Source organism: Ixodes scapularis, unplaced genomic scaffold (assembly GCF_016920785.2).
Source record: "Ixodes scapularis isolate PalLabHiFi unplaced genomic scaffold, ASM1692078v2 PGA_scaffold3__209_contigs__length_174095766, whole genome shotgun sequence".
NCBI lineage: Eukaryota > Metazoa > Arthropoda > Arachnida > Ixodida > Ixodidae > Ixodes > Ixodes scapularis.
The window spans coordinates 67,390,251-67,407,949 of NW_024609868.1; positions in this window are offsets into that span (position 1 = coordinate 67,390,251).

The following is a 17,699-nucleotide window of genomic DNA, read 5'->3' on the forward strand; positions in this document are numbered from 1 at the left end:
AGCAGGTGCTGCATTTTGTTGCCTCCTTTGAGTGAGGATGAAGTGTGTGCACCTCCTGTAGTGGGCGGGAGTTCCTACGTTGGGGAGAAAGGGGGACCGGCCCTTTCTTCAAAATGGTCGGGTCTCCTCGAGCTTCAGAACACAGAGAAACGCCAGTCTTCGGCACAAATCCCGCAGTTACTCGACCTCTCTTGCGTCCTGTCAGTTCGGCCCCCGCGCTTCGTAGCAGTGTTGTTGCAGTAAAGGGGGGGGGGGGGGGGGCGGCGAAGGGAAAGAGAAGAGGCTTGTGAAAAGAGAATTTTTTCTTTTTGAAGGGGGGGGGGGGGGGGGGCTCGGACTTTCTAAACCATTTTCTCCCCCCCCCCCTTTCCTACGCCACTTGCATCCCCCTCTTTGCAAATATCAGCTGATCTTCGAACATCGTATCTCCTTTGTGCAGGAAAGTTTGTTGATAGGCAAAACAACCACGAAAGCTCCAAAGTAATTTGTAACTTGAGTAGAAGTTACTCAAAAAAAGTAATTAAAGTAAACTACTAATTACCTAAATAAAAATGTAATTGAAAGTTACTAGACTACTCAGAGAAGTAGTTAAACTACAGTAACTTGAGTAGAGTAGTTGAACTGAGTACAAGTCTGGCTTGAACGAATTAAGCCTGCCTGCTGACCGGGTGCGCTGCCGCTGCCGCTGCTAAAACAAAACCAAAAATGACCGCATCTCCACGTGGTGAATTATGTTGATTGGGGCGAAGCTCTGGTGGTGCTGATGACACTGATTTTGTTCATAGTTAGTACTGATGGTGCTGATGGTGCAAAGTTTAACGCGATTTATACGTATTTGACCGCAGCGCCCTCTCCTGTATAGACGTTGGGCGGCTACATGCAACGTTTCATCCATGACATCCCCAGCTCTTGAGTTACTAGCACATCTCAGAGCCCCCAACTCGTCCCGCAGTCGTGGCCGAGCGGTTAAGGCGATGCACTAGAAATCCATTGGGGTCTCCCCGCACAGGTGCGAATCCTGTCAACTGCACAAGCATTTTTTCTTTTTTTAAGAAGACAGATGGGATGGCAATTGATGTGAGCACGGACGCCGGACGGACAAGGCTAGACCCTAAGGAGCTTCGCCCCTAAAAGCAAGGCACTGATAAAGAGTCTTACCGTGAGATACGCGACAGCGAGTTGGTTCGTAGTTCGCCTGCACTATCAGTGCCTTGTTTTACAACGAAGCTTTATATGACTCGTTGGCCGGATTGTTTCACGTCTGTCGACAGAACAGTAGTCGACAAAATAATCGACAGAAAACCATCGCACGCTCCTTACCACCGTTCGCGCGCGCCTTGTCTCTTATCATGTGATTTTGACACTTGTTTCAATAAGAAAACCACAAAACAAGTGTCACAACCACGTGATAAATGATAAGCACGTAGCGTTCCCCACATGTGTTTCTCGGTAAAGATTGTGGTTCCGTAAGCTGCCGTGGTAACGGCTGAGTTCGAAGCGTGGAGTGATGTGACTATCCCCGCTAACAATGCGAAGCCCGTAACGCTCCCCGCATGCGTTTCGCGGTTAAGATTGCGGTTGCGTAAGCTGCCGCGGAAACGGCAGCGTACAAAGTCTTTCATATATAAAAAAGTTTTGGCACAGTGCATTTACTTTTCTTTCGTCAATCACCTGGGCAACCGTTTCAGATGATATCACAGCTTCGCTGTCCAATTACCGTCACAGCGTGAATTAGAACCTTAATTTTTTTTTTTCAGAGGCAGCGCGCTAGGCCAGCTGATTGGTTTAATTCATTCAAGCCACGTTTGATAGCTCTACAATGCAAGGCGCACCTGCGGCGCTCGATCGCTCAGTTACGCGTTTCTTTTTTTTATATATATATATATATATTGCGGGTTTTATATGAAGCCTGGAAAAACAAACCGTGTTAGGTTTTTTTTGATAAAAACCGCTGAATTTGTTGTTTCTAAAACCGCTGCACGACTTTGTCACTGTAACTTTAGCTCTAAGTATAGATATTTTAAATGTTCATTAATAAATCTTCATTACATTTTGACTGGGCGAAATTAAAGAATAGCCTAAATTGCTGCAAACAATGGACGAACATATTCATTTGATTACGATTTCCTAAAATGCACCGACATATTTTTAAACCTTGGCTAACATTACGTGAAACACCCTGTATGCTGAGTATACTTTTAGTGAACTACCTAGTCTAGCGGTGCACCCCACGCATCGACACATCCTGACGACTGAAGTATGTGTACATATTCAAAACATATGTTTATTACGCTATTAGCAAAACAAAAAAATTCTTCAAGAAAACTTTGTGAAATGAAGAAAGTCAAAAATAATTGAACGTACTCGTTGTAGAATATTTTTGAATACGGTAAATATATAATCAAAGAAAAGGTAGGAAGTTGTCAAAAATATCTTTTTCCACACCGACACACATTGTTGATCAATTTATGTTAAAGTAAGGCAAAGGGAAATTATATCTACTGTTTAGAGAGGGCGACACAAGTACCGTCTGGGTTGGAGGATGCAGACATTTGGACGCTTCATGAAATATTCTCCTTGGCTTTGATAGCACTCACGCTTGATCACCTTCCGTTGCTTCTCAAAGCAGGACGTTGGACTTTTGAACATGGACCTCCTGTGGCGGCAGTGGAAAAGTGCTCCTTTGCCTAAATTTGTTCCCAACGGGTCTTGCCTACGCCTCGGTTTGAGCAAGAGAAGCGTAAGACCGCGACTATCGCTTCCACTTGCACTCGTATGTCTTCGTCATCTTCAATCATCCCAATATTGCTGATATTTTCATGTATTCAGACGTCGACGTCAACGTAAGGGGAGCGGTTGACGAGTATGTTAATGCAGAGCATCTCCGAGCACGTGGAGCGAAAGCTGGCCCCACAGAGTCAGAGATGCTGGGTTCTATCCCCAACCTTGCCCACTTCGATCTGGTTGCGTGGTCATCGTAACGGCTTGCGCTCGTGTATCACTACTGCGTGATGCACGTTAAAATCCCCAGGCTTGTGGAGGTACTGCACTGGCCAGATTTCTCATCCACAGCAAAGACATACGACGCCGATTCTGACATACGAACCTCTCGATGTCTAGACTTACACACAATACTATGCACGTCAGCGTGACGAACCTTTACCTCTGGACCAGTATTTTGACTTTGAACACAAGAATCTTGCTCATTTTTATTTTTATTCACTGAAACGACTGTGTTTACTTTGTTCTTTGTGCGTTTTGCCAGTGCTATTTTAGAGGGTGGCAGCGTCTGCCAATAATGTTTACTGTGATTGGCCTTCAGGCAGAGCGATCGTGCGTATTGGTGGCCAATCTTCAGTGGGTCAGTTCGCGGCATGTTGGGTTGCTTTTGTGCTTTGGCGCTTTTTCCACTTTGTGTCGAATGGTTCGCTTTGTGTATATTTAATAGTGTTTCTAAGCGGCTCCGATGTAATCAATGTATCCAATTTTCTAAGAATGCTTCATTTTAGGTGTGGTTCGTTTTGTTTTAAATAAACTGGATACAAAAATGTCATTGATCCTGAAAAACTTGTTCGTTATAAGTGATATATTGTTATGTGTAGAATGTTTTGTTGTTGTTATGCCAAGCGTTTTATGTAAGCGTCAGTTATTTTGTTTTTCTTGCTAGCGAAGGGAAGTACATTAAACGCCCAATGTTTGACCACAGTGAGATTGATTTGCCAAAGGAAGACGACACTGGTTCATGCAGTATATGACAACCTTAGAGAACATCTACTATAAGTAGCAGTCGTATTCTATTCTAGGAGTGGTGGTTCGCTGAAACACTCTTCATTAATCCCTTGGTCATGCTTCCGTTATGTTTTAGTTTTTTGCAAAAAAAAAACACAAATACTTTAACGACTTGAGTATCTCTGGAGCTTTTCCTAATTGGCCTTATCATTTTATCTTTCTAGATACTGCAATATCTACAAGCAACAGAGAGCCTAATACGGTAAGTAACTCTCTTTAAAAAATCCCGTTTTCTTTTTATTCATATTTCATATTTCATATTTGCCTTTACGGCCCTAACATCGGTGTGCTTAGGATCTATGAAACTAAAAACAGTCAAAGCTAACACTCCTGCAGGAGAGAAACTCGTCTCTTGGGGTCGCGCAACCCTATAGCCTTCTACCTGTTACTTCGCGCATCGCCGTTTCCTCCAAAGAACACGGTTGTTATCTTCCCCCTCGCCTACTGCACACTCTCCCACCATACCAGGTGCGATCAAAAAGTTCCGAGGTTAATTTTGTTGCATAAAACGAGAGGACACCACGGTGATGCGCGCGCAGAAGTCAAATGCAGTTGCATTCCTGTGTCATTGTGCCAAAAGATCATCGTTATGAAAAAATTAAAACTGCACTACGCAAGTTTTTTTTTTTTTTTTTTTTTTTGTCCACGTGCGCGAGCACAATGGGGATTTCAACCCAGACTGCAAACTAGAACGAGAGTGAATGTCAATTTTGCGTCAAACTTCGCCAATCTTAGACAGAGACCTTTGAAATAGTTAAGCAGGCTTAGTTCAAAAAAAGAAAAAAAAGTGAATTTTGCGAAGTGTTTTGAGGCACTCGCGCTCCAAGGGTGGCATAACATAGCTGGAAGACAAATGAAGGTCCGAGAAGGTCGCCCTACCTCTCACCATCTTCCAGCGATGTCCTGCTATTCTTGAAGCGCGAGTACCACTCAAAATACTTCGCATAATTCGCTGCATTTTGACACAAGCCTGCTGAATAATATTAAAAGTATCGGATTAAATTTGCCGCGTTTGATGCGAAATTGGTGTTTGCTCTTTCTCTGGTTTGCAGTTTAGAGGGACATCACCATTGTGGTTGTGCAGGTGGCCACAAAAGGTCGTTTAGGCCAGCTCCAAATGTTCACAGAAGGATGCCCTTGGCATAACGAGACACAAAGGCCCCTGACTTCGACCCGACCGCTGCGCCCACATCAACGTACAGCCCTTTCCTTTTACAGTGGCCAGAAATTTGCGGCAGGCGCGTCTAGTCCACTTATTTGGCCCATCGTGGCATATTCACCTACAACTCTTCCGCCGTGTGCAAATTCCCGCCAAAGCGGGATGTGTGTCGAGTAAAAAATAAAAAAGACTAACTTCAAAGATAAAAAAGAATTAGATGCGGTTGCAACATACGGATAACTTTATAAATCTCCCTTGCCCTTTCATGACGATAGTGCGAACCAAGGAAGAACATTGGACCTTCTAAGAAATTTCGTTGAACTCATGGCACACATTTCTGCAGTTCTTAGAGGTAACTTGCAGCGCGATATAGTTACGTACGTACCTTCAGATATAAATGTGTTGTGACTGCGTATAGGGCATAAGACGGATGCTATTATTAGTGGTTGATTCCGTACAGGACATATTGTCAGGTTATGCATTTGAGGAACATAAGTTTTTACTCGTTGATTTATATCCGCCTTCCGCCCGGTGCAATAATGTCCTTCATAAAAAGAGCAGATAAATTCGAAACAAAAAATAAACCTTTAATAAGGCAAACCTCTCCTTACGAAACTAAAGAGAAAAGTTCCACGCTTCTTGCGTCGACGACAAAAGCGTACTGACCTGAAGCAGCGCGTTATTGCTGCTTTCATACACGCGGCACGTTCAGGAATGCACTTTTTTTTGTTTTCCTCAACGAAAAACAGGCGACTAACGCGAAATAAGTATGGAAGTTTGTTAAATCTGACAGAAAAGAGGAGGTTGGCATTCCCGCTATCTCTGATGGCCATAACACTTTTACTGAGGACATTCATAAGGCGGCGTGTTTCAACACATATTTTCAGTATATATTTCTCCGCCATATATCGAAGGTTTTTCATCTATAACGGAGTTTATTGTTGTCCCTATGTCTGACATTGTTGCTTCGGAATGCGGTGTGCGTTCTTTGTTCTAGAGCCTCAGATTAGGAGTTTCGAGCGGAACTGATGGAATTTCTAACCGTGTCTTGAATAAATCTGCTCTAGCTTTGTCGCCGCGTTAAGTTATATTGTTTAACAAATCATTAAAAGACAGTAGGCTTCCCTGAAAATGGAAAATCGCAAACGTTGCACTGATTTATATATCAGGTGCTAAAAACAACGTTGCTAACTTTAGGCTAATATCGCTCACCAGCGTATGCTGCAAAACCATTGAACATATTGTTCTCTCCAATATCATTGGACATCTTGAAATTAACCAGTTGTTCTCACCTCAGCAACGCGGTTTTAGATCTGTTTTTTTATGTGTCACATAGCTAAACCAGTTCTCCCACGACATTTTTTCTTCGGACGACGAGGGCTTCCAGGTAGACTCCGTATTTTTGGATTTTGAAAAAGCCTTTGATGGGGTTCTGCATGGCCTTCTTATACTTACATTATCGTCACTGGTGCTACCAACAGGTGTCCTTAGGTTGGTGGAACGTTATCTATCTAATAGAAAAGTATGTGTCATCATCGGTGGTGTTTCTTCCCATTACGTCAACGTTACCTGCGGGGTTCCTCAAGGCTCGCTATTGGGACCGTTGCTATTCTTGGTCCACATAAATGCCATCACAAAAGGAATTTAATCAAATATAAAGTTATACATGGAAGATTTCGCAATTCATCGAAATGCACAGGATGAATGTCGCTGCCTTGCAGCAAGGTGTAGATCCGGTATGATCATGGTATGAACCATGGGAAATGAGCTTAAACAAAAAAAAAAATGTGCTGTTATATTCGTTTCACTAGAAAGCGCAAACCTGTTTTGTAACTCCATCATTTAATTCGTCACTGGGTTGATAACGTTGCTCATTTTAGGTACCTAGGAGTTTTTTTTATTTTTTATTTGACTTGGAATGAACACATATAATATTTAACAAATAAAGCTAGAGGTGTATCACATTTTATCAAATGTAACTTCAAAACTTCCCCATTGTCTCTAAAGGAAATCATCGATGACCCAAATGTTCGAGCGATTCTCGAGGAGGTTTGTGCAGTGTGGAACCCTTATGAACAAAGTTTAATTTATAAATGGGAAGGTATTCAAAATCCTGCTGCTCTTTTTGTCAGTGGCAAATATAATCTCCGCTCCGGCATTCCCAAAATTAACCGTCAACTCGGATTGAATCTCCTAACCCAACGAAGGAAATTTTTGCGTTTCAAATTATTTTACAATAGCTTTCTTTATCAAACTGGCATTTGTAAAAACGCTTATATGAGGGCTCCACATGGTATATAAAAAATAAATGATCAAGAGATGAAAATTAGTGAGAACCTGAAACCAGATTCACGAAGAGCTTCTTAGTTTACGACAACTCCGCTAAGGAGTTCGTAAGTTAAGAACATCGTAAGGAGAGGTGAAATCGGTATTTACGAACGCGTTCTTAAGTGAGAGGAGGAAAGCGACGTTCTCGTACGGAAAAACTAGAACTCACCGGTACTGTTGCTATGGCGACGGCGACCTCGGCAGTACGAACGACCAACCGGAGAGCTCGGCATGGTTTGAGCCGTTCAGAGCATGTGGATTTTTAATAACAAACACAAGCGGCCTTTCTGCCACCGCTTGTCTCGGGTTCGTGTCCGTGCAGTGATATGTCGACGCTAACACGATTTAAACACGCCCGAATGCCGAGGCCGGGATGCGTAACCGCCTCCGTTGACTGCTACGAACTCGATCGCTACGAAGTCAACACAACTGTCATCGTTGGTAAAATACGGCCCATGTCAGTGGTTTGCAAAGCGACGTAGATGGAAACAAATTGCCGCGGCATTTTTCGCGGCCTCGGAGATTCAGGAGCGAGCCGACGTTAAAAAAGATATGTTTGAACTACAAGAGTGTCAGCAAGAGCAAAGTAATACCTGTTCACACTCGGAGCGGACGCGCCCATTTGATCGAAGTGCTGGATTCGCGCTGTTGGACCGCGAATTGATAAGCGCTTCGGGACCCATCCTTTACGACTGCAAGTCGATGCTGACGTGATACCCGGCAAAGAAAGGTTGGACCGGCATTGCGACCCACGAACTGTTATAGCGATTGACGGTGAGGTGCAGTCCTGTCATGATACAAATGGCATAATAATAACAAAGTGTACATACCGTATTGTGAAGGTAATCCATAGGGCATTTATTTGAGCTCTATATCAAACAAAACCAAGATAGAATCGATGAAAGTCCCTTTTCGATGACAGCGTTCGTCACCGCGGCCTCGGAAAACAAGGAGATGACACGGGGAAGAGATTACTCCTTAGTCTAAAATTGAGGTCAGTGATCAAGCTACAATACGGGAAGGGTTCACAAGGGTCGCGTGGGCATATTCCATTCAGCACACCAGCCAATCGTGGGCGAAGGACCGTCAGAGCACCGCTGCGCCGAGTCGGAGTGCCTGCTAGGCCTATCTACCGAGCTCGCTTTTGGTCAGTGGAATCGTGGCCGTTGGAGCTTTCCCCGGGTGTTTTTGGATCCAGCGTTCTTGTTCGTCGTGGTCTGTTTCAAATACTTCTTACTTTTTTCTTGCTGCTTGAAGTCAAAACGCGTGAGAAGCCCATGTAGAAAAATAAACGTGGTCGTCGCGACCAACAACTGAGCGACGCTGTCGGCCATATCGGAAGAAGTGTGTAAGACAGCTTCGGAGGTGTCGTAGGACTTCGTCGTAACCTGCGCAAAACTTAAAAAAATTTTGTTTCGTGAATACGAATTGGTTCTTAAGTTTTGTCTTACGCACATTTTTGGCGTAAGATCGTTTCGTGAATCTGGCCTCTGTTACAAAAGTGTTTTTGTTCATTCTTTCTTCCCCCTTGCCATTAGAGAATGAAACCGTCTGGACAGACCATTTATCAGTTCACCTCGTAACCTGTTTTTCTCGGTTTTACTACTATCATTAAGTGTCTAATTTTTTGTATTATTATTCGAAGCGTGCATTGTATTGTCTGTTTGTTTGCAATGTTGGAACCCCTCTCCATTATTGCCCCTGGGCGGTGTAGGTATATGCATAAAAAAATGAGTAAATAAATAAATGAAGAGGTACACTTGATGACATCCGAGAATGGACCTTATTCAGATTTGCGCGCCATTTCTTGAACGTTGCGCCATGGCCTCCGAGATCCGCCGAAGCGCACGAATGCTTCTCCGGCCGTCCCCATTCATGCGGAAAGGGCGTAATCAGACAAAAAGAAGGCGGCATCTCTCCGCGGGGAGGCGCTCCCAATCCAGTTATCGACAGCATGGCGCGAGGCAGAGGAGTCCGAGAAAGAATCTTGTTACGTCGAGTTTCTGCAACTTATACTTACAAATTTTTTGTGTGTTATGGTAGGACGGCAAGCAGCTGCTCTGGGGACGTTGATAGACAATTTGTGATGCTTATTTAATTATTTGAGATATGCATCTGGACATGTTGCGGCTAGCGCTACAAGCGCGCCTTTTGATATATTTGATTGCAATCTGTAGCATGTATAACAGTCCAGAAAAAAAAAAAAGATTAGCTCCGTACAGAAAAAAATTGTGTTTCCCTAACAAATAATAACCAGCTGCATTTTTTTTCATTTTTTTTTTATCCTCGCACGTTGTTTGGCGTAGCTTTTTGAGCCTGAGCACGACGTTTGATATTATATAGGGAGTATTCACTGGACGCCATATTCGTGGGTGCTGTTTAGAGCGCATGCTCAGAACGAGCTCACATCAATAGGCTGCTAAGACCGGCACTCTTGATGGTGCGGAATGCACGTTTCAAAAGAACCGTGCAAGCTCGCCATCAGCACGCGCCCAGCATTCGCGCACACAGCTATGGCCGCCAGTGAATACTGCCTATAGTGATGTCCGTGTTGTCCTTTTAGTATTTTTAATATTTATTACGCAATTCTCGCGGGTCGTATTGCGGTGTTTGCTTATACTAGAAGTACCTTTAAGCCGGGGTCACACTGCTTATACATTATACACAAGACAGTCTGCGGATATCAGTCACCATGATATCCATGGTTCAAATGCCGCGTGCCAAGTGCCTCCTTGAACTTGTTGCCGCGCGGCATTCGAAGCTCAGATCTCGTGGTGACTCGAGTTTGAATCTGTTTGCAGACTGTCTTCTGTATGATGCACAAGCAGTGTGACCCCGGCTTTGGGGAAGAACTTATGTCGGTGAGGTACAACCACCTCGCAATGATTTTGCTATTTTTGTTTTTATAAACTTCGTGATAATTGTAGGTACCGATTGAAAACGTGGGGCGATATCTTGCAAACGTCTAGTTTTTGGGACACGTAGCACAGACCATTGTATCCCGTAATGCACTTTGTGATGTAACTTTATTGATATGCAAACAAACAATGGGATCTCAAGAAAAAGAACTCTGGTTTATTTATAAATTCCAACCTTCTTCCAACCTGGTTTATTCGGTATTCCAACCAGGTATATTTATAGATTCCAAGCCTTCATTTTTAAGGTTAGACGCGAAGTACTTTGCGACGCTAAATGGCTTCAAGCAGTTTCTTTCGATACGCTACCCTGTCTGTCATAGTCATGCCTATGTTGACCAAGAACGCCCGTACAAACTTCTCTATAACAATCCTAGAATTTTTTTTGTCTCATGGTAATCTCTTGTAGCGCAAATAAAAAAATAATTAGCTTCGTACAGAAAAAAAAATTCCCTGAGTAGAAACAACTTGCTGCACTTATTTTTTTATCCGCACGTTGTTCAAAGTAGCTTTTCGATTCTACGCACACGGTTTGATATTACAAAAGTGCAGTCTTCGTGTCATCCTTATGAACATATTTTGTTATTATTTATTACGTAAATTATGCAGGTGATATTGTTTGTATATGCACGCAACTGACACCACCCACCCGCGATGCCTACGAGTGAAAGTCTGCACGGGCCGATATTTCGAAGTTCGCCCCAGCCCGGTCCGTTGTCTATTGGTCTCGGACTTGCCTGCGGTCCGCTATCCATTTCCGACAGCCGGCCCGGCAGGGCCCGAAGTCAATTTTCACGGGCCAGCTGCGCTTTATTTTAGCCCAGTATGAATAACTCACAAATTGCGCGGCATGGCAGCTCGCTTGCAACGGCTACACGTAAGTTGATTAAGGTACCCAATAGTAAATGCTGTAAGCACTTTTTGCTGCTATTATTAGTGGGACCAATCTGCAGGCATAGGCACCTTGTTAAGAAAAATCACCGATCTTCCTTTTCTGCGACCAAACACGCGTGGAAAGGGTGGAAAAGCAAAAATGACAAGCAGAAGTAAACAAATCCACATGTCACAGTTGGAAAGAAAGGGAAGCTTCGCGACGGGTTTGGACAAAAGACGATCAAAGTTCTTAATTAGCTACTCTCGCTGCGCACAACCGTAAAAAAAGGAAAACAAACAGCGTCGTCGTCTTTTGTGGTGGTCTGCGAAAAATTGTTCAAGAAACGTACCCCTCAGAGGAACCTCTTCACCCCTATTGGGGATGCAAGCACTCGTGCGTACACATGGTTTACGCCGGCGAGGGCGCGCATTGTGCAGGCGCGCGCGTGTATGTGCGTGTTTGTGGTGAGAAGCGATTGTATGATGGCGGCGCCGCCGGGGACGAAAAAGAACGCCGCGCCGCTAGTCCTCTGGAAAAGCTTTCGCTGCACACACCAAACCATACAAACACATACACCCACACACAAATGCTTCAGCATCTGTTTATCCCCCACTGTGGATCCTCTCCCAACCCCCAAACACGCTTCCAAAGAACATGCCGCTAAAGAAAAAAAAAAAAGTAATGGCCGGTTTGGCCCGCTTTGGCCCTCCTTGTTGACTTGAATACAAGGCCCGTACTCGGCCCGGGCCCTTCATGAATGTAGCCGTGAAGCCGGAGCCCGGCCGGAGGGCCGGGCCGGCCCGTGGCCCGCGGTCTGGCCCGTACCAGTGCAGATCTTTACCTGCGACGCTGACGGCTCGCCTCTCTGTTGTGACTGGCAGACAGCGCCGCCTCGCGGCGAGTGACGGAGTTCGCGCAATTACACTCTTCTGCTGGGGAGCGACTCGAATGAAACGGCCGGAGAAGCCTTCGCGCGCGCTTCAGGAATATCGGAGGCCATGGTTGGCCCCCCGGCCAACCTTCTTTCGTACCCTCAAACATGGCGATTCATGTTTGAGGTGACGGGCAGAGCGCTGCTATGGGGAAGCCATGCCGCACTGCTGCTGTTTCTCACTGCGCAATCAACAAAGAAAATAGAAGAAAACTAAACTAAATATACAGATTACGTGTTTTCTTTCTATACGAAATTTTTACAGTGAATCTTGGAATAATTGTAGAGATTTACTGGGGCTATCTGAGTGGCAAAATGGCAGGGCCCGCGCCGCCTGCTTCAGCTGTGGGCTTCGTTAAATAATCTGGATATATAAAGCGCCCCATCACTTTGGCTAGTTAATGCTGCTTCCGAGATTTCTGCCGCCCATGGCAACTAAAACGACATCAACAATAAAGACACCAGGACAACTGTGGCTTATGGTTCTATATTTACTTTTTCCATTGCTTGTCACGCTGTGCGCGGCAAGCAGTTTTCCCGTTGACTTGATTTCTGGTGCCATTTCGGTCATGTTGACCGAAACAGCACCGAAACGGTGGACGGTGGAGGAGCCTATAAGATGGCATGGACGATCGATAATTCACGCGTCCGCCGAGAAATGGCGGTCATACGAATAAGGTTCATTGGCTGGCATTTCTTAGAAGAGTGGAAAGTTTTTTAAAAATTCATCTTCCGGACCGATAGTGATTCGAACTTCATTTCTGAGCAGGACAGTCGCATTAGTTGCCAAAGCCGCCACGCACGCGGCAATATCGCCGATACTTCGTTACACATTTAAGTCCCGACACAGCTGGCGCTACAAAAAGGTGGCACCAATCAGACAGTGTCAAAAAACACCATCATGGGGTTCGTAATGTTTCTGTACGGATTCTACGATCGCTAAACCAATTAGGAGCTGAAATGGGCCAGTGACTCGCACCCTTTACGGTGCTTCATCGGTCCCATTAGCTCGTAACATCGGCTCCGTCTGAACTTACGATGAAACGAAGTATAGAAACTGTCGCTTATGCGACATTTAGACGACGTCCGATTGCACTGCACTATTAAATTGATTACATTTATAACGTGTATACAGGATGTTTACGATTTAAACGCCGTTTTTACAAATCCGTTAGACTTACACTAATCCAGAATATTCACGTAAGGGTTACTGCTAAGGGTACCTAGGTAATCGCGACGCCCTTGCTTCTTTCTTTTAATTAGGGGCTAATATTTTCAATAAGTTGAATAATTACCTAAAATTTTAATCATATTCATTAGTAAAAAACCCGACGCGCTGGTGCACTAAAGGTACCACTCGTGCAACAAGTGCAAAGATGGCGGTGCAAAACCGAGATTGGGAATTTTATTATATGTGTTCATCATGCTAAAACATCAAAAATCAATGCATACCGAATAGCATCGTGTCGAATTGGGGTTAGTTCGCCCGTTTATGAACATTCGTTCATCTTTTGAAATTTGGGCACCAGTGCCTTGCCAGGATGCTTCTTGAGGACAACCCAGTCTCCACCCCAAAAGTGGAATATAAAATTTTAGGATTCTCGTGCACACCCTGGTTTTATGACCAGTACTTCAAACTGGGTCCTTCATGAGGAAACCGGTCTCAAATGGAAGATGGTTCCGCCGTTTCTTTTACACATTCGTTCTGTTTTTCTTTCTTTTTTTTTTTTAATTCGGGCACCCGCGCCTTGTTAGGGGACTTCTTGAGGACAACCCAGTCACTAACTAAAAGGGGAATTTAGAAATTAGAGCCCTCGTGCACATCCTGGTAATCTGGCGAATACTTCAAACTGGGTTCTTTTTGAGGAGACCGGTCTGTTTCTTGGGATTCATTCTTTTCTCCTTTTTTTTTTTTTTTTTTTTTTTTGGGGGGGGGGGGCTTTCGCGCTTTACGAAAGAACTTTTTGAGGGCAACCCATCCCCCTACTAAAAGTGGAATATAAAATTTAAATGCCTCAAGCACATTCTGGTATTATAGCAAATATCTAAACCAAATATTTTTTTAGAAAACCGGTTTCAAAATGGGGGCGGTTCGGCCGCTTTGACACATTTGTTTATATTTTGAAATTAGGGCACCCGAGCCTTATCCAGGAACTATTTGAGAACAACCAAGAATGTAACTAGTGACGAAATACAAATTTTATGGCCCTTGACTACAAGCTGCTGCTAAGGCAGTTCCTTTAAATTGAGCCCAGCCTTGAGGAAACTCATCTCGAAGTCTAGATGATTAGACTATTTTCAGTGATTCGTTCATCATTTCGAATTCGGGCGCCCGCGCCTCATCCAGAAACATTTTGACATCAACCGAGTTCTTTACTGGTGACAAAATACACAATTTAGCGCTTTTGACTACAAGCTGCTGCTTTGGCAAATCTTCTAAATAAAGCCCTATTTGAGAAAGCATGTCTCGAACTGTAGTGGACATGGTGCCATTGTTTTCGGACATTCGTTCATCGATTTAAATTCGGGCACCTGCGCCTTGACCGGAGACGTTTTGAGATCGACCAAGTTCTCAAGTGGCGACGACATATAAAATTTAAGGCCGCGGAATACACGCCGGTGCTATTAAAAAATCTTGGGCTCCAACTTTTATGGAGCCATGTATATCAAGTGGAGTACATTACGCTCATCTCCCAATTATTTTATTTTGCTGTTTGTGTGCAGGTGGTTGTTATAATTAATTTAACGTAAACATTTAGTACGTGCCTAATTGTTACTTTTGACATGTGAATGTTTAGCTCACCAAGAACAATTATTCTCTCATAAATCGTTTATTCACCACAATACTCCGATTCCTTACAATAAAATTAACATTGTTCATTAGCAAACATATTTTTAACTTTGTCTTATCATTTTCGAATATTGTAATACAAAACAGTCCTTTGTTTTTGCTAGTTAATTGATGTCGGTACCAGGATACTTGAAATAATCGCAAACATCTGAACGTGAACGAAGTCACCTTATTTGACAAATCGGTCTCAGGAAGCCAAGAAAATAATTTTGAGAAAAAACGAAATGTACCCAGCACATTATTGATTTTTCTGGTTTACTGCAGTGGAATGGCAAATATTGCATTTTGTTGTATTTTTAAATTTTGATTTTTAGAAGTTCGTTGTTTTTCAAAAATGTGCGTGAGGTGCCTCCGAAATATTTTTTCTACATATGCCGCTTTGAGACTACGAAATTCGTCATGATATTGGGAAGCGATTCTATTTAATTTATACAATCATAGCGACATTTTTGTACCCAATAATCAACCGTACACTTCGATTAACTTGGAAACTACTGGTAGTGGCAATACATCAAAATCTTTGACTGTGGAACCTGAAGCTTACACGCCATCATCTTAAAATTTTGGCACAAGAATAGCCGTATATGATAGAATGGAGTAGTAGCATGTCAAATCGCTGAAAGCGCAACGTTTCGGTGTTATGGCCATTATTGCATATTAAATACATGGACTTCTGTGGGAGCGCTGCCGTAACCCCTTAATAGATGGCACAAGCCTACGATGGCACAAATAGCTGGGGATAACTACAAAATCGTTCCCGGAACTTTTTTTTTTTTTTTTGTATTGCACCTTGTAAGTGCGGGCACGCTCACTGACTTCTGGCGACATTTAAAACTCGCTTTACCCTCGTGCGCTGTTTGCGCAGTTGGTTCAACACCAAAATCCTCAACCAGAGGAACCCCCCCCCCCCCCCCCCCCCGCCTTCTCCCAAGGTTCGAAACTGATCGCCTGCATGTTTTTTTTTAGCGGAACCAAATTTTCAAAAAAAAGAAGAGCTGCGTTAGGGCACTCTTAGTTCTGCCATTAGCATACCCGACCTGGCGCCCACTAGGAACAAAGTATTTCTGGCAACTAGGCGGTTAATTAACGGAGATCTCTTAATTAACTTTTTAATTATTGTTTTAGAGGGCCTATTGCAATTACGAAATTGAAGCCCAACTTTAATATGCTCCAACCCCACAGCGAAATAAAGGCTCAAAAAATCTCTGCGCGGGTTTCTGGCTAAATTATTTCATTCCCGCATGCTCTTTTAAACCGAAACTGACCAGAACAAGAGCGTGAATGCGTCGATATCTTCGCCCTCGCTTGGCAACACAGCAATGACGTGATGCAGGCACTGTCGTCAGCGCTATTGCAATACGTTGCTCTCTCCTATAGTGATTTGCTTACCACGGCAGGTGTAAATCACGCGGTCCCAGCGGGCATCGTGACGCTACCCTTTCCTTTCGTTGATATGATAGAAGCTGCTCTGAAGACTTGTGCCAATGATGCTACAAAGTGACGAACGCTGCATCACTTCTGTGTTGTAAAACACAGGTTTGCACCCCTATCTTTGGAAGGACGAAGGCTACAAAAAACACAAGCGCTATAAGATTCATAGTGCTGTGCCTTTCCGTCTCTGGCTGTGGCAGGAAACACACCTGAATGGCGTCGCTCATTGCGACAAGGCTTTCGGTTGAAGAAAAAACAGACATAATGATCGCATATTTAACTATGCAAAATAATGCTCGTCATGCTGCGCAACTTAATGCCACTCAGCACCCAGGTCGCTTCGTTCCTGCCCACACTTCCTTTAGACGCGTTTTCAACAAGTTTGCATCAATTGGCACGAAGGTGAGTGGGTGAAGACAAAAAAAAATATCTCCTTAGCCGCGAACTAGAGACTGACGTTCTCGCGTACGTAACAGCTAAGACTGAAGCAAGCGTGCGCGAAATTGCGAGGTCTTCTGGGACAACGATCTCTAGAGTGCGGAAAGTGCTTGTGAAGCATCGCATGCATCCGTTCCACGTTAGTCTGCACCAAGAGCTTCATGGCAGTGACTTCCAACGACGACTGGACTTTTGCAATTGGGCCCTGATTGAAATGGACCGGGATCCTGGATTCTTGAAAAAAATTATTTGGAGTGATGAGGCTACATTCTGCAGAAATTTAACGGTGAACCTTCACAATGCCCATTATTGGGCAAGCGTAAATCCTCGTTGGCTCCGTCAGCACAAACATCAAGTGAGATGGTCTATTAACGTATGGTGTGGAATATTTAATGACAAAATAATTGGCCCATATTTCTTTGACGGCACACTGAACGTAAAATTATAGATGGAGAGAATCCTTGAGGGAGTCGTGGAAGAGTTTATTGCCGGCCTGCCTCTCAGTGTGCTGAAGGAGACGTGGTTTCAACAGGACGGCGCTCCAGCGCATTCTTCTTCGCGTGCTGTTCGATTTCTACACCGAAGTTTTCCAGAGCAGTGGATTGGACGCAGTGGTCTAGTTCCGTGGCCGGCACGATCACCAGATCTGAGCCCGTTAGATGTTTTTCTTTTGGGTTATGTGAAGAATGAAGTCTACGCCACGGAACCCACCAGCGTGGACAACCAGAAACAAAGAATCGTCGCCGCCTGTGCTGCAGCTCAGCCTGAAATGCTCACGTGCGTGTTGTGTTCCATGTGGAGCCGACAGATGATGTGCGCTTCTCTATATGTACTCCAATTCGAGCACTTGCTTTGAACGCAACTGTTTCCAACTTCATAAAATGGCCAGGCGGCGGCAAACGCTGGCATGCCAAAATCACTTTGCCTGCCAAGCTTTCTTTTTTTTTTTTTTTAAGTACCAAAATGCGCTAAGCCATATTTTT